Raw genomic sequence first — 15,109 nt, 5'->3', positions numbered from 1 at the left:
ATCTCTCCAGCATGTTCTGTTTATTGTGGTGGCAAGGTTTAGGTCCCTAGAGCATGTAGCTCGGAGGGATTGGAATTTCTTTAAGTGGAGCATGTCCAACAGCTCTGGGTTTGACATAGCTTTGTATGTTAGGCAGAGATCACCTCTGAGTAGGCGATATGCGACGGAGTAAAGCTGGAGTTTTTTTAAATGGTCTGTGTAGGGCATCTGTTTGAGGCCGGTAATCCTCTTTGTGAGGTATTTCTGCGGCCTTTCCAGTTGTTGTAGATGTCTTGTGAGGTACATACCAAAAGGGGCATTGTACTCTATAATGGGTCTAATGAGTGATGAGTAGAGGGGAACAATAGCCTCTTTTTTTCTGGATGAGAAACCTTTTGTGATGAGGTGTGCCACGTAGAAGGATTGACTACTGTGGCGATGTAATTATCAAAAGCGAGACTACTGTCCACCTGTGTCCCAAGGTCTCTTATCACACTTTCGGTGTTAAGTATACTACCGTCTATGTTGTAGTTCATGGGTACAGAGTTTTTACCAAAGGGGATGACAATGCACTTTTTGGCATTGAGCTTGAGGCCATGGCTTTGACACCAGGCATCTGTCTCAGTGAGTGGGGGATGGTGCGAAAGCCTTGGCAAGATCTAGATAGGCTGTGTGAATGTGAGCCACCTTACCCTTGTCTAAGGCTTTGGTGACCGCTTCAAAGAAGTCTATCAGGTTTAGGAGACGTGATCTGCCTTTTACAAACCTGAACTGGGTGTGGTCCAGAGTTTGGAGATTACCAATGTCTTTGTTTATAAGTTCCATGATGATACATTCCATGGCCTTGCAGATCAGGCTCATCAGGCTAATGGGGCGGTAGTTCCCAGGGTCCATGGTGGCTCCCCCCTTGTGGAGTGGGATAACTGTTGCTGTGCGCCGTTCAGCAGGTGCAAAGCCTGAGGTAAGGCTATGATTGAACATGGTACTTAGGTGGGGTGCCAGTTCGTTCTATAATTCATGTAGAACGCAGCCTGGGATGTTGTCTGGTCCCATGGATGCTGTGTTCTTGGCTTTGGAGAGTGTGGATTTTACCTGTGCAGCCGTGATTACAGGAACTTTGCATTCTTCCGCTATAGAGATGGGCTCTTTAGGGAGTGAGAGGGGGGTAAAGTTAGCACTGAACCTTTCTGCCAGGATGTTGGCAATATCAGTTGGGTCTGTATATTTAGTGCCATTGTGCTGTAACTCAGAGCAGATCTGAGTGTTACCATTGAGATTCTTGACATAGCCATAGAATGTTTTGTGGTTGTCTTTAGAATCAGTGGCGATTTTGTTTTCGTATCTAGCTTTGGAGGATTTTATCAGGGATCGCAGCTTCTTACTGAGGCTGACCAGGGAGCTCCTCCACTCATGGGATTTTACTCTCTTTTGCAACAGTTTCTTCCTTCTGTTGTACAGTTTGTTTATGGCAGGGGACCACCAGATTGGCTTGGAGGATAGCGTCTTGGTTCTGTTTGGGATAGCACGATCCATGCACTCATGTAAGTGCTTATAAAGTGCTATTGTGTAGGATTCAGTATTCGTAACTGTATTGTCCATCTGCATGGGTGTCATGAAGTTCACCACTTCTGTCTTAAGAAGGATGAAGTTGGCTTTGGAGAAATGTTTTACAATGGTTTCCTTAATGGGGGATGGGGGCAGGATGTGGATATCTAGGGTAATTAGCTTATGGTCGGATCGGACCAATGAGGCATTGACTTCAGGTGTGGAACACCGGTCACTCATGTTGGTAATGACTAGATCTAGGATATTGTTGCCCCTGGTGGGGGTGTGGATAAGTTGATCCAGGGCATTGGAGTTTATGAATTCCAGAAAGCGTTGGGTGAAGGAGTTGGTACATGAGTAGCTTTCCCAGTTAATGGTGGGGTAGTTGAAATCGCCCATTATTAGGGTGTTTGGTTGAACCCTAATATTTTCCAGTACATCAAGAAAAGAGGAATGGGAATCCTGGGGCATGGTGGGTGATCTGTAGCAAGCTACAATTTAGATAGCAGTTTTGCCCAGAGTTAGTTGCACTTGGATAACCTCGGCTGCATTATGCTGAGCAACTAGCCTGGAGGTGTGGATATCCTTAATGAATATGAACACCTCCGCCTTTGGTGTTCCGGTCCAGGTTACATGGCCGAAAAGTAATGGTATGAGTTATAGCCTGTTAGTGCAGGGGTGCTCTCTGGAGCCTTGAACCAGGCCTCAGTCACTGCACAGATATCGATATTCTCCATTTTAAGGAGTGCCTCGAGTGAGTGCATTTTGAGATTTAGACTTCTAGCATTGAGTAGCATCACCCTCAGTTTTTGTTTGCCTGTTCCTGTTACGGTGGTGAATTTGTCATTTGAACCTTGCCTAAAAAAGGCACTATAGGGGCGGAAAGAACCTTAGCCAGTATCCAGAATCCCAGGGGTGACAGGTGCAGGCCATCTCTGGCAAAGCATTGTGGTCTGTCGACCATGTCATCCCAGGCAGACAGATACTGGATCCCTTTAGAATGGCACCAGAAGCTTAGCCAATTGTTGAAGTCAATCATTTTGTCCTTGTACTGCGGCATCATTCTGGGTGATGGCAGAATGCTACTCAGGGCTAGTGTCATACCTGCCTGGGCTACAAGATCGGAGAGCTCTTCCATGTCTCTTTTCATGTAGTCCAGGGAGGTACGTCTCAGGTCATTCACACCAACATGGACAATGACCGAGTCATAGTTGTACTTGTTGTGGAGTGACCTGAGTGCGTGGGTTATGTGGCGGATCCTGGCACCCGACAGGCAGCTGACAGTAACCTTCTCCTTGTTTAGCCAGTGTGCCTGACTAGAGAGTCACCTATGACTAGTGTGTTGGGTACGTTGTTTTGCCTTATTCGCTCTGGTTGAGTGGCACACTGAGTCTGCAGGCTATGTGTCATTTGGGTTGTGTTGGGGGGTGGAGGTTGCTTGCATTTCTGCTTTGGAGGTCTCTGTTGCTTGAGCAGATTATTATTGAGAGCCTCCGCAACTGTTTTTGTGCTTCTATGTGTGGATTTTGGCGGTGTAGATTTAGTGAGACTATGTGATGAGTGTGGTGTGGTGCAAGTGTTTACCTTCTCCTCTTGACTGTCAAGTTCAGTCTAGATTGGAGAGAGCTTTACCTCCAGTTTGGCTAGATAAGTGCATCTCTCACAGGTTGTAGTGTTGGGTGGTAGGAGGAGAGGGTTGTCTGTGTACATGAGGCAATTTCTACATTGCCCCAAGATGCCCAGATTCATCAGATAGACAGGAGAGAACACTGGGAGCTGACCCTTGGACATGCCTGAATAAAAAAATATTTTCCTCTAGATAAGTGAGGAAAGTGAGTACAAGAGCTGTTTTTCTCTAAGCAAGTGAGGAAAGTAAGTACCTCTAGGTAATGAGGAAGGTTGAGTGCTGTAGTAATTAGTAGGTTATTTAGTGCTTACAAGTTCTGAACAAGTGCTGATCACGAATAAGCAAATTCAAGTGCTAAAACTAAGAATCTGTATCTGGACTAAACTAGTTACAGGAAAGGGGGGAAACAAGTGAAAATGTGGGCTTTTAAATCAGAAAGTTGAGAGAGATATGGAAAAACTACCCAAACGGCCAATAACTACAATTTCTGGGCCAGAACCACGCCTTATGTGGTAGATAGGTTACCTAGTGCTTACCACTCCCACTGATAAGCTAGAAGGCTTCCCTCCAACACAGAAAGCTTGGGGGGGGCTCAGAAGCTTATATACAGTCCTGGATACAGCAAATCTTAATCTGGACTACACTAGTTACAGAAAAGGTATATATATATATATATATATATATATATATATATATATATATATATATATATACAGAAAAGTAGCTAAAACAAGCTAGCACACTTGAGTATGTAGCAATGTTAGACCAAACAGTTTATAAAATGTAATTAAATTAAAAATGACTAAAAACAAGTGCAGAAGGCGGTAAAGAGATGGGAGTGTCCCAGATAAAATCTACAGTGGGGGCGGGAAACTGCAAAAGCCTCCAAATTTAAACACAAGAATAGGGAGGGTGGGTATGGGAAAACCAAGACCTTCAGCAGAGATCTGAAAAACTATACAGTAAAGCAAAAATAACAGTGCACAACTCTGAAGTCAGCCAGCAATGATATAAAATTAGTCAAATAACAATTACCAGTACAGAACTCTGAAGTGCCAGAAAAATATACTCAGCTCTGTATATCTCCAGATAGTATTTCTTTAAAGACAGTGGAAGATTATTGTGTTTGTTTCCACTGAAACAACTTATTTATTCTGGATGTGGTTTCAGAAAAAAAAATCCTTCCACTGGACTGCTAGAAGCAACACTGTCTTTAGAATCAGAAACCTGAGGAGTGAAAACAGATGTTGTCCATTCACAATCATTTTGCTATTCAATGTCATGAACCTCCTCAGACAATGAAGAAACCCTTTTTCTCTTACCGGTGACACCAGAATGTTAGGGTCAACAGCCTGTACTATGTCAATAAATGACTCCTGTCTATAAGTAAGAGACAGGCAAAGATGAATGTCTGACTTTTTGCTTCTTTTTGACAGTATCTTCTAAACAAACAGACCTACTTTTCAAAGGCAAAATCTCCATAGGGACAGGCATCCCAGTATGGCTAGGCAGAGGGGTATTCCTTACCTCTTCCAACAGTAACAAATGTGGTTCTCCCTTGGCTGCCAAGGGCACTCCAACAGCTACAAAAAAGAAGTTATGTTCTTACCATAACGTTCTATGTGAATTATTCATCTCTCCTTCATTCTTACAGATGGGTTCGGAGCTGATCCTTGGCTCCGAGTTGGCCTACTAGAACGCTTGAGGTCTTCAGATAGCTCGAGGCCAAGTCCCTATCCCATGATGCACCTAGAGTTACCTCAGATTTTGTTTGCTGCATATAATAATACCATATGTCATTCTATCACTCCATAAAAGAAAGCTATAGAAGGGTTGAGCAACCAGGAAGAATCCAATATCTTGGTCTTCGAAAAACCCTGGAGGGGGTAGGAGGGTGGGAAGTAAAAATGAAAGCGAGATGAACATCTCACATGGAACGTTATGGCAAGAACATAACTTCTTTATGTGAAGTTGTTCTATCTATAATATAATCTATAATTGTTTGATTATTGGATGGAGTGTGATGTCATTTTATTATTTAAACTTGTATTTTTCTCTGAAGTTCACTCATATGGAGTGGAAAAAAGCACTAACATAAACTTGTGTTGTTATTATCTCTGCCTTTGTGTTTTTTCTCAGTTTTCTTTTGGTGTTTTAAAACGTTAAGTTGTTCTATCTCGCCGTTCATTCTTACAGATGGGTAGTGTCCCAAGCACTATCTATCTCGGGTGGCTCACGGGAGTATGTTTTTCAGGACAGTAGACCCAAATGAGGCCTTATCAACTTTGTAATGAGTGATAAAGGTATGAGGTCTTGACCAAGTGGCTGCTGCATAAATGTTATCTATAGGAAGTCTGACAGAAAAGGCAGGGGATGTAGACACTGCTCTGGTAGACTGAGCCTTAATTTTATGTTGTAAGGGCATATTAGCAGCTGAATAAGCAAATGTGATACAATCATATAACCACTTAGAGTTGTTTTGGCCACTGGCATACCTTTTCTGGAGTCTGAAAAAGAAACGAAAAGCTGTTCAGATTTCCTAAAATATTTTGTTCTATCCAAGTAAAATCTGGTTCCTCCTTGTTTGTTCAAGTACCAGACCACTAACATGTTGTCTGTCTGAATTGCAACTGTACCCAGAGGAAGAGAGTCCTGAAAGTACTGCAATGCTGAAAGTACTGCTCTCATCTCTAGGACATTGATATGCAGATGTGTCTCTTGATTGGTCCATGTGCCTTGGGCTGTTCTTCCTTGAAAATGCCCCCCCACCTTATCAGGGAAGCATCCGTGGTCACTGTAGCTGCTGGTGGGGGTGGAACAAAAGGACGACCTATCGTGACATGAAGAGAGGTCAATCACCACTGAAGATCCTTTTTGCATGTGTTCGTGATCATTATAAGATGAGACATTGGGAGCTCTTGGTAAGACCATTGAGTGAACAACAGCCATTGCAGAATCCTCATGTGCATGCAACCGAGTGGTACGGCTAATACTGCAGCTGCCATTATGCCTAACAATTTTAGTACTTCTGATGCTGGTGCCTTGTTTTTGGATATGATATTGCAGACCTGCTGATGGAGTAGTAAGACTCTTTCTGCTGGAAGTCTCAGAGTGATGGTGGTGCTGTCCAATTCTGCTCCGATAAAAATGGTATGTTGCGATGGCGACAAGGCAGATTTTCCTGAGTTTATTGTAATGCCCATCTGACTGCAGAGTGAAAGAGTGGTGTCCCTGGCTTGAATGAGTTGATGCCTGGTGGTGGCGGTGAGGAGCCAATCGTCTAAGTACGGGAACACCTGGAATCCTAAATGTCTCAGGTGAGCCGTGGCCACTGCAATGCATTTGATGAACACTCTGTGGGCTTGAAACTGGTAATGATTGGCTCCCAGCCAGAAGCACAGACAGATCTGTTTAGTCTGCTGAGGTCCAATATAGGTCTCCAGTCCCCCGTCTTTTTTGGAACTAAAAAGAATCTTGAGTAAGTTCTGGATCCTATCTGGTCTGCTGGGATTGGTTGGATGATTCTTTTTGTTAGCAATGATCGGACCTCTATTGTTGCCTGTTCACTGTAACTGGGTGGAACGTCCGGGACTTTTCTTGAGAGTGGAGGGGGTGTGGCGAAAGGAATGAAATATACTCTGGAAATGATACTTTGTATCCAGTTGTTGTTTGTTATTTTTAGCCAGGCGTTTGGATTCAAAGATAAGCAATCCCCAAGAGCCTCCATAGTAGGACAGTCAGGCCTCCTTTCAGGAGTGCTGGTAGGGCTTCCCAATGAAGTGATCTCTGTCGCCCTGGTTTTGTGGACCCCCTCTGCCACGAGGTTGGCATCTTCCATTATTGCCCCCTCCTCTGTCCCTGGAGGGGGGTTCACCACGTGTGTCCTAAAAGGCTCCTTGAGCTTTGCGTAACCACATCTTTCCTCCCTTTTGACCCTTGGGGTAGGGTCTGGTAGGGGTGGAAAAATGGACTCCGATGTCAGACAGAGTCTTTCCTTCCTGCTCACACCTGGTTAAAGATTCCTTAACTTTGGGCCCGAAAAGAGAAGAGCTATCAAAAGGGGTATTTACGAAGGATGACTTAAAGGGCTCCACAAAGGAACACAAGCACATCCAGAATGTCTCCTAAGAGTGATTCATGTAGCCGCTGCTCTGCTCGTTCCATCAGCTGCATATGAAATTAGGCGGATGGACGAGTTCACTATGGAGTTGAAGGTAGCAATCTGGGAGGCAACTTTATCTGAAGCTCCTGCAGCTACTGTACCCTGAAGAGTATCTCCCAGCTCTTTAAGGAGGTCTCTTTGCAGTCTAGTAAAATGGGCAAGATAGTTGAGCGAACGCAGTGCAAAAGTCGCTGAACTGTAAGTGCGCTTCCCATATCTATCTATGATCCTAGAATTTCTGTTAGGAGGATGGACAGAAGAGGAAGCTTCTGAAATTTCCTTTTTGGTGGCTGCCACCACCACCATGGCATCAACTGGCACACACGTAGTAAGAAAAGATTTATCCTGGGGGGCAGAAATAAATGTATTAGACCTCCTGGGGACAGGCTCCATGGTGTCGGGAGACTCCCATGCCCTTCGTGAGACCAGCTGCATAAACTCAGCGAAGGGCGGAGACACTCAAGAGGTGGAGGGCTGAGACCTGAAAGCCTTCAGGAGAACCGACTCGTCTTCAGTAGGGTTGGTGGACTGCCAGTCACCCCTCTGTCTAAGGATTTCTAATATCTCAAGAAATGAGATATCCACAGAGGGGGACCATGGTGACCCTTCTGATTCATCCAAGTCAGTATCAGATGTCAGGGACTCCTGTGGGGAGTCTAAATGCTTCCTCTTACAGATTCTCTTCCTGGGAACCTCATCAGTGGGGGCTTCTGGTGAGGTCTCGGAAGAGCAGGGGCCACCCAACAGGGCTTCCTGAGGCTCTGGTCTCTACACTTGGCAAGGATCTGTGAAGCAGAAGCAGACACAGGCGCTTTAGGGAAGGAGGTAGCCGGACCTGAAGTTGAAGATGTCTTAGGAGACATAACTTTCCTCATGACTTCGAAGGCACCTCTGCTCTGATGAGAAGGGACCGACGGAAACTGTTGATACCCCTGGCACCAGGACAGTGGGTTCCTTACCAGAGGTAGGAGCCGTGCTCATCCGAGCCGAAGCCCTGAGAGGCAGAGTCGGAAGCGACAAGTTAGTCTGACTCTCCTCCCTGGACCCGACCAGAGGGTGTTGGCTCCTAGATTCCTCAATCGGTGCCAAGGACGTCAGAGTAAACAGAGCCGAAGATAGTGGAGCAGGCTTTGGCTCTGAAGGCTCAATGATCAACAAGTCTGACTCCTCCGGCTCTGGAGGACTGGTATGGCTCAGAGGAGGAAGAGTAGTAGCTGGTAAAAGGATCTTTGGTTCCGAAGCCGTTAGGGTCGGAGCTGATAAAAATTTAGCATAGGCCGGTGCGCCTGTAAAAGCTTCTGCACCACATGATCCACATCCAAATCGGAAAGGCCGACTGAAGACTGATATGAGTGGATAGAGGGGGGTACAGACTGCAGGAGTGGAGACTTAGGTACTTCGGATACCAGTTCAAAAACTGGGGATCGGCTCCAAAAGGACAAGACAGTCAGCTCCGAGGTCTGTGGAACCAACGTCGAAGACTTTTTAGATTTCTTAACCTCAGAAGTAGAGGTCTTGGAAGACTTTGAGGACTTACTGGATCCATCTTGGTCGCTCAAAGCTTCTTGGAATGAAGGTTTAGGGAAACCTCTATCAATCAATTTTCTCTTTCTCTCCTGGAGAAGCCTAGAAGAAAAGGAATGATAGATGGAGCAGCTTTCCTGGAGATGTAATGCCCTAAACAACAAAGTTCACATGACTGTCAGTGACAGACATTTTCTGCCCACATTTGGGACATTTCTTAAACCCTGATTTAGGGTGTTTGTCTTGGTCAACCAAACTAAAACACATAGTATCAAAAAGGGTGCTGTAAAACTAGACACACCCAAACAATAATTATCAAACAAGCCCTTTTAAAATTATGGGCTAAATAGTAGTCAGCACACACACATACCAAACTATTTATTAAAACTGTAAATAGATAAATATATCAAAGTTGTGACAGAAAGTCACTATCTAAAGGCACACAACTATACTATAAAGTACTATTACACACACTTATATTTAAGCTCTAACACTAATTATTTCAAAGCTGTGACAAAAAAATGTCACTATCTAAGCACACACTAATAAAGATATAACTAGGCCTAAGAAAAACGAGGCCAAAAGAGCTAAATACTACTTTAAGAAAGAGGCACACGAAGGGAAGGGAAACTACACAAAAAATCTATAAGAGCGTATCTAAGTATCTATAAACTATAATTCAAAAAGATTTATCAATATTATGAAATATTTTTACGAAAATAAGGTTTTTACTGGCCCGAGCTAGCGAGAACCTCCGATCTATTGCAGCGGCAAACTAGATCTCGGGTAACTCTAGGTGCATCATGGGATAGGGACTTGGCCTCAAGCTATCTGAAGACCTTGAGCTTTGTAGTAGGCTGACTTGAAGCCGAGGATCAGCTCCAAACCCATCTGTAAGAATGAACAGCGAGATAGAACAACTTCACATAGACATTTAACCCCTGGTCCATGGTGGCTGTAGGGACTACACCAGAGTGTATACAAAGAAAAAGATGAATGTTTTTTCCATTGGTAGCCTTAGAGTGGTGGTTGAGGTGTCTAGCTCTGCCCCGATAAAAACGATATGCTGCGATGGTGACAAGGCAGACTTTTCTGAGTTGACTGTAATGCCTAGATGATTGCAGAGTGACAGAGTGTACTCCCTTGCCTGAATCAGTTGATGCCTGGTGGTGGCGGTAAGGAGCCAATCGTCTAGGTACGGAAACACCTGGAATCATAGACGCCTCAGGTGAGCCGTGACCACTGCCATGCATTTGATGAACACTCTGGGGGCTGTAGTGAGACCAAAGGGCAGGGCTCGAAACTGATAATGATTGGCTCCCAGCCAGAAATGCAGGTGATCTCTGGATGGCCTGGCCATCTGTATGTGGTAGTACGCATCCTTGAGATCTATTGAGCACATCCAATTGTCTGTCCCTAAAAAGGAAGTATAGACTGAAGCATGACCATCTGGAACTTCTCTTTCTTTACATATTGGTTGAGTCTGCTGAGGTCCAAAATGGGTCTCCAGTCCCTTGTTTTCTTTGGAACCAAAAAGATTCTTGAGTAAGTTCCGAATCCTGTTTGGTCTGCTGGGACTGGCTGGATGACTCTTTTTTCTAGCAACTTTCGAACCTCTATAGTTGCCTGTTCCCTGCAACTGGGTGGAACGTCTGGGATTCTCCTTATGGTCAGTGGGGGTGTGGCGAATGGTATGAAGTACCCTCTGGAAATGATACTTTGTACCCAGCTGTCTTTTGTTATTTTTAGCCAGGCGTCTGGGTACAAAGATAAGCGACCCCTGACTGCCCCCAGAGCAGGACAGTCAGGTCTCCTTTCAGGAGCACTGGCAGGGTTGCCTAGAGAAGTGATCTGTCACCCTGGTGTTGTGGACCCCCTCTGCCACGAGGGCGGCATCTTCCATTATTACCCCCCCCTCCTCTGCCCCTGGAGGGGGGTTCACCACGTATGTCCTGAAAGGCTCCTTGGGCTTTCCGGAACCACATTTTCCCTCCCCTTTGACCTTTGGGATAAGGTCAGGTAGGGGTGGAAAAATGGACTCCAACGGTAGACAGAGTCTTTCCCTCCTGTTCACACCTGGTCAAGGTTTCCTTCACTTTAGGCCCAAAAAGGGGTGAGCCATCAAAGGGAGTGTTCACGAAGGATGACTTGAAGGGCTCCACGAAAGAACACAAGCGCATCCAGGAATGTCTTCTAAGAGTGGTTCCTGTACCTGCTGCCCTACTCGTTCCATCAGCTGCATAGGATATGAGATGCATGGATGAGTTGACAATAGAATTTAGGGTAGAAAGCTGGGCAGCAACTTTATCAGAGGCTCCTGCAGCTACTGTACCCTGAAGAGTATCTCCCAACTCCTTAACTCATTAACCCCGAGTACCGTTGCATGGTGCCTCTGCAGTTACAGCCGAGCGCTCACTGAGGCGCTAAGAATTGTACAGTGTTACACCCGAGTGTCTTCCACAAGAGCAGGTATCTTTATACTTGCATTTTAGCTCCACTGTTAAAAAATAAGCTGAAAAAGTACCTGAAATTTGTCAGTTACGTTCTCAACTTATTTTTCAGAGTGGAGCTGTCGTATGGTTATATTTGAAATTTTTGAGAAAATTGGCTTGTTTTCTTTACAAAGAGAGCATGTTGTGAGTGAGGAGTGACAGCAAGCGATCCCATAGCAGCAGTTATTTTTACTGTTAGCATGTTTAAGGCTATAAAACATTGTTTAAAATCATTTATCTAAAAACACCTCAAATTGCAAGCAATTTCAAAAACATACGTTAATGAAACATCAGCATGAAACGCTTGAAGAAATATTTCTTACTTAGTAATTGCTAGTTCCCCTTGCGCTGTATCAAATTGTATTTCTTCCTTCTTTGCTGTGTAACCCGTAGGATGGAAGTATGAAATAACATGGTCCAAAATACAAAGCTACAGCATGTGTTCATGGAACACTCAAATAGAAACCAGTGCTACAAAAGCATGACAAATATATCTGTATTCATTGTGCTAAGTATAATCATACTATAAAGCCCAATTGCTAATCGGTACGCAAAGTACGTGGTTATTTATCCAGTTGTCTCATTGTCCTTGCTTATATGCTTCTACTGATGAACGATTATTGCCATACTCCATAATTGATTTTAAATTCTGTAATGCGATCAATAGTGCAATATCTGAAAGCCATCGCATTAAAGGGGGAGTGTCTAACATGTGGTGTGCTGTTTTTTTATTACACCATCCTACAGTTTAACCTATAAAATGAACCCAAGTATCTTACTTTCCATGATTTTATAACTATTTTGGTAATATTTCAATACTTTAAATATTCAGGGCGTCCCGGGTTCACCTAACTGCAATAAAACCTCACACAAGTTGTTGTCATCCTTACTTTCTTATGCCCCACCCTGGACTGCTGTAACTAAGAACTTTATCTTCCCAGTGCCGTTTTGATTCTCCTAGGAAACCAAACAGTACACTACTGTTCAGATATATGTGGAACATTTTCATTTCCTTGCTTTACGCTGTTCCTTGCTTTCTAAAGCATGCCTGATGTTGCCTCATTTTTACTTTTCCCTTATTGCGTTCTGATATGACAATCAGTAATGTCAGATGTTCAAGTTTTGTACTTAAAATTTTAAGTTCACACGAAAACATGTTCTATTGGCCTTATTAGAGAATCTTCCTTTTTAATCACTACTTTATTTGTTCATGATTTTTTTAGGGAATAAGTTAAGAGCTATATTCACTGGGAATATAAACTTTAGTTAGTTACCGTTACCGCAACCGCGAATATTACGCGATTATGTTAATTAACGTTTCTAACAGAAAGAAGCTCCAAGCTGTAGTTGTGCTTATTTTAGTTAACTTCTTTTTTTTCCTTTCAAAGTTTGAAACAAAGGAAAGCACCATATGCACACAGCAGTGTTATGCATTTAAAGAAAGAAACAAAGTAAGCTAAGATTATTGATGGGCTAATTCAAAAGCAGGAATTCCTCAGGGAACTGTAAAGTATGTGATCTTGTACTTTCAAATTCAGACCATTTACTGCAAATATACTTTTTTCTTTGCAGGTGCGACACGAAGCTTTGCAGATATTGTGCTGTGCTCCTTTGTCTGATGTTTTAAATTCTGAAAACTGGTCAACCTTATGCCAGAATCTTATAGTAGCTCTTCAGGGCCCTGATGCTACTTTTAGTGTAGGATGTAAACTTTTCCTATGTTTGCAGTATGGAGACAGAATTGAATTTGTTGGGAGTACCAACTATTTCCACTTGTATGTTTTTATTTAGAAAGTACTTACTTGAAAATGATTCAGCTGAAAGAAAGTAAACATGAGAAAGAGAGAGAGTGTGTGTGTCTGCATCAAATGTACAAAATGGTTCCAGAGGTGTACTAATGCTGTAAGGTTTACAGAAAAGTTAGCTGCATACAGTTTTCTTGCTTTATTATGCCAGTTGTAATATATGGACAAATGACCTGTGTCTGTAATGGCTAAATGAAGAGAGTTCTAACTGAAGTTAAAAAGTAACAGCTTATTTTCATGCGTGCCATCTTTTTTCTAGATTTCCTTATATTATCAAAAAATAGTACTCATAGAGAACTTTATATTGTGTGGGTTGTAGCTTATATATATATATATATATATATATATATATTTTTTTTTTTTTTTAAAGATTAGCACCTTTATAGAGTTAAATCCTATTAAAATAGTGCACAGGAGGATTCCATTAAAAATTACAACTTTATCTAACTTATCATATTGTGAGTATTGGGTTCTTTGTGTTGCATGCATATGCGAGGATTAGTTTGGTTAGCCAGCAGAAGACATTTATTTATAGAAGTCTTATGGTATAAGGGTCTATTAAGCATTGATGTAAACCTGCAAGTCTTTAGTGGAAGATGCAGTTCAAGGTTCACCTCTGCCAAATGAGCTGCAGCAGATCCATCTTCAGATCAGTGCCTGCTTGTCAGTGGCCAAATTCTGGATGTTGCAGTTTGTCAGGCATCATAAAGATGAGACAGTTTCATGACTGTAGAATATGTGCTATATGGTTGCCATATTTTCAGTTATCCAAAGTGGGACACGGGATGGAGACAAACCTGTGACATCACAGATGGTATGACCAAGACTATACTGCAGCAACTTTTAAGGAGCTGAATGATAAGTAAAGTATCTGAGAGTGCTAGGTTTGCAAAAAGCCATGGGAGTTCTATATGTGCTGTGGTGCACTGTAAGACTTTTTTCATCCTTTTGGTCTAGGTATGGAGTGCACTTTTCATCACTGGACTAATGATGAGAATATCAGACCACTCACATTTGCATGCACGTGTGTAAGGTTAATTCTGATGTTGTCATTTTCATTCGTTTCTCAAAGTATGGGTTGGATCTGACCCTCGGATCCGACTCAGCTAATCCTCTTTAGATACTTGGATCTGACTCTCTAGCTCGTCCTTTTACCCATAATGCTCCTTACTTGCCAGATTACCCCAGATCTCATTTGCTGCTCTAATGATTTGATTGAGGTTTTGTTCTCTCAAGCTGTTGGGTGCCTTGTTAGGTGTTGCGAGTAAAAATATAATTTATTAACTTTTTTTCATCTGTTCCTTACATTTACTATTCTTATTTATTTTGCATTCCTTCTTTTAGTCTTTTTTACCTTTGGGATACTGTTTAGGTAACTTGTATCATTGTTGGTATTAGGCATTTTTCTATACATTTTAGGTATTCTTTCTACCATTGTTGGTAATTAATTTATTTTAGTTATTTACTTTTGTTTAATCGGGTAGTCCAACTGGGTGGAAGCCCATATGATGACTCAGTTGTAAAACATGTGCTTTAAGCTCCAAAGTTTCTGCTCAGCTCCACTCACTGAACCTATGAACTTTTTATGTTCGACAATATATATTCAGTTTTTTTTTTCTCCAGGTTGTTTGGTTTCCTCCCACCTTCCAAAAACATGTTGCTTGATTGGCTACATGTACATGTAGTTGTCTAATATATTATATTTACCTTAATTTTGTTGCTTAGAATGTTGCTGAAAGAGTCTATGTGCCAGCTCAATTGTTTGGTTAGCAAAGTAGTTTATAAATGTAGAGCTTTGCATAAGACAGTTATGTGTCATTGTTGAGAATTTTTGTTGTGCTGATGACTATAATAGGTAGTTGGTGAAACATCACGCTTGCATTTGTTTGCTTGTACTCAGTGTTATCATTCATTCCACAACACAGACACACAAAAAATTCCATTTTTTTATGGAGATGAAGGAATAATGAACTGC

The 15,109-nt window shown here is 42.6% G+C and overlaps 1 protein-coding gene across 1 annotated transcript in view; it reads right to left on the bottom strand.

The window, feature by feature from the left end:
• The window catches only part of CFAP91 (cilia and flagella associated protein 91), a 1,839,442-nt gene that overhangs the window by 45,130 nt on the left and 1,779,203 nt on the right, over positions 1-15,109 (bottom strand). The gene's annotated exons all lie outside the window — the stretch shown is intronic.

This window comes from Protopterus annectens, chromosome 5.part0, assembly GCF_019279795.1.
Source record: "Protopterus annectens isolate FY-2018-M chromosome 5.part0, PAN1.0, whole genome shotgun sequence".
NCBI lineage: Eukaryota > Metazoa > Chordata > Ceratodontiformes > Protopteridae > Protopterus > Protopterus annectens.
Note: the sequence above shows the minus strand (reverse complement) of the source record. Positions and strands in the feature narration are given on the sequence as shown.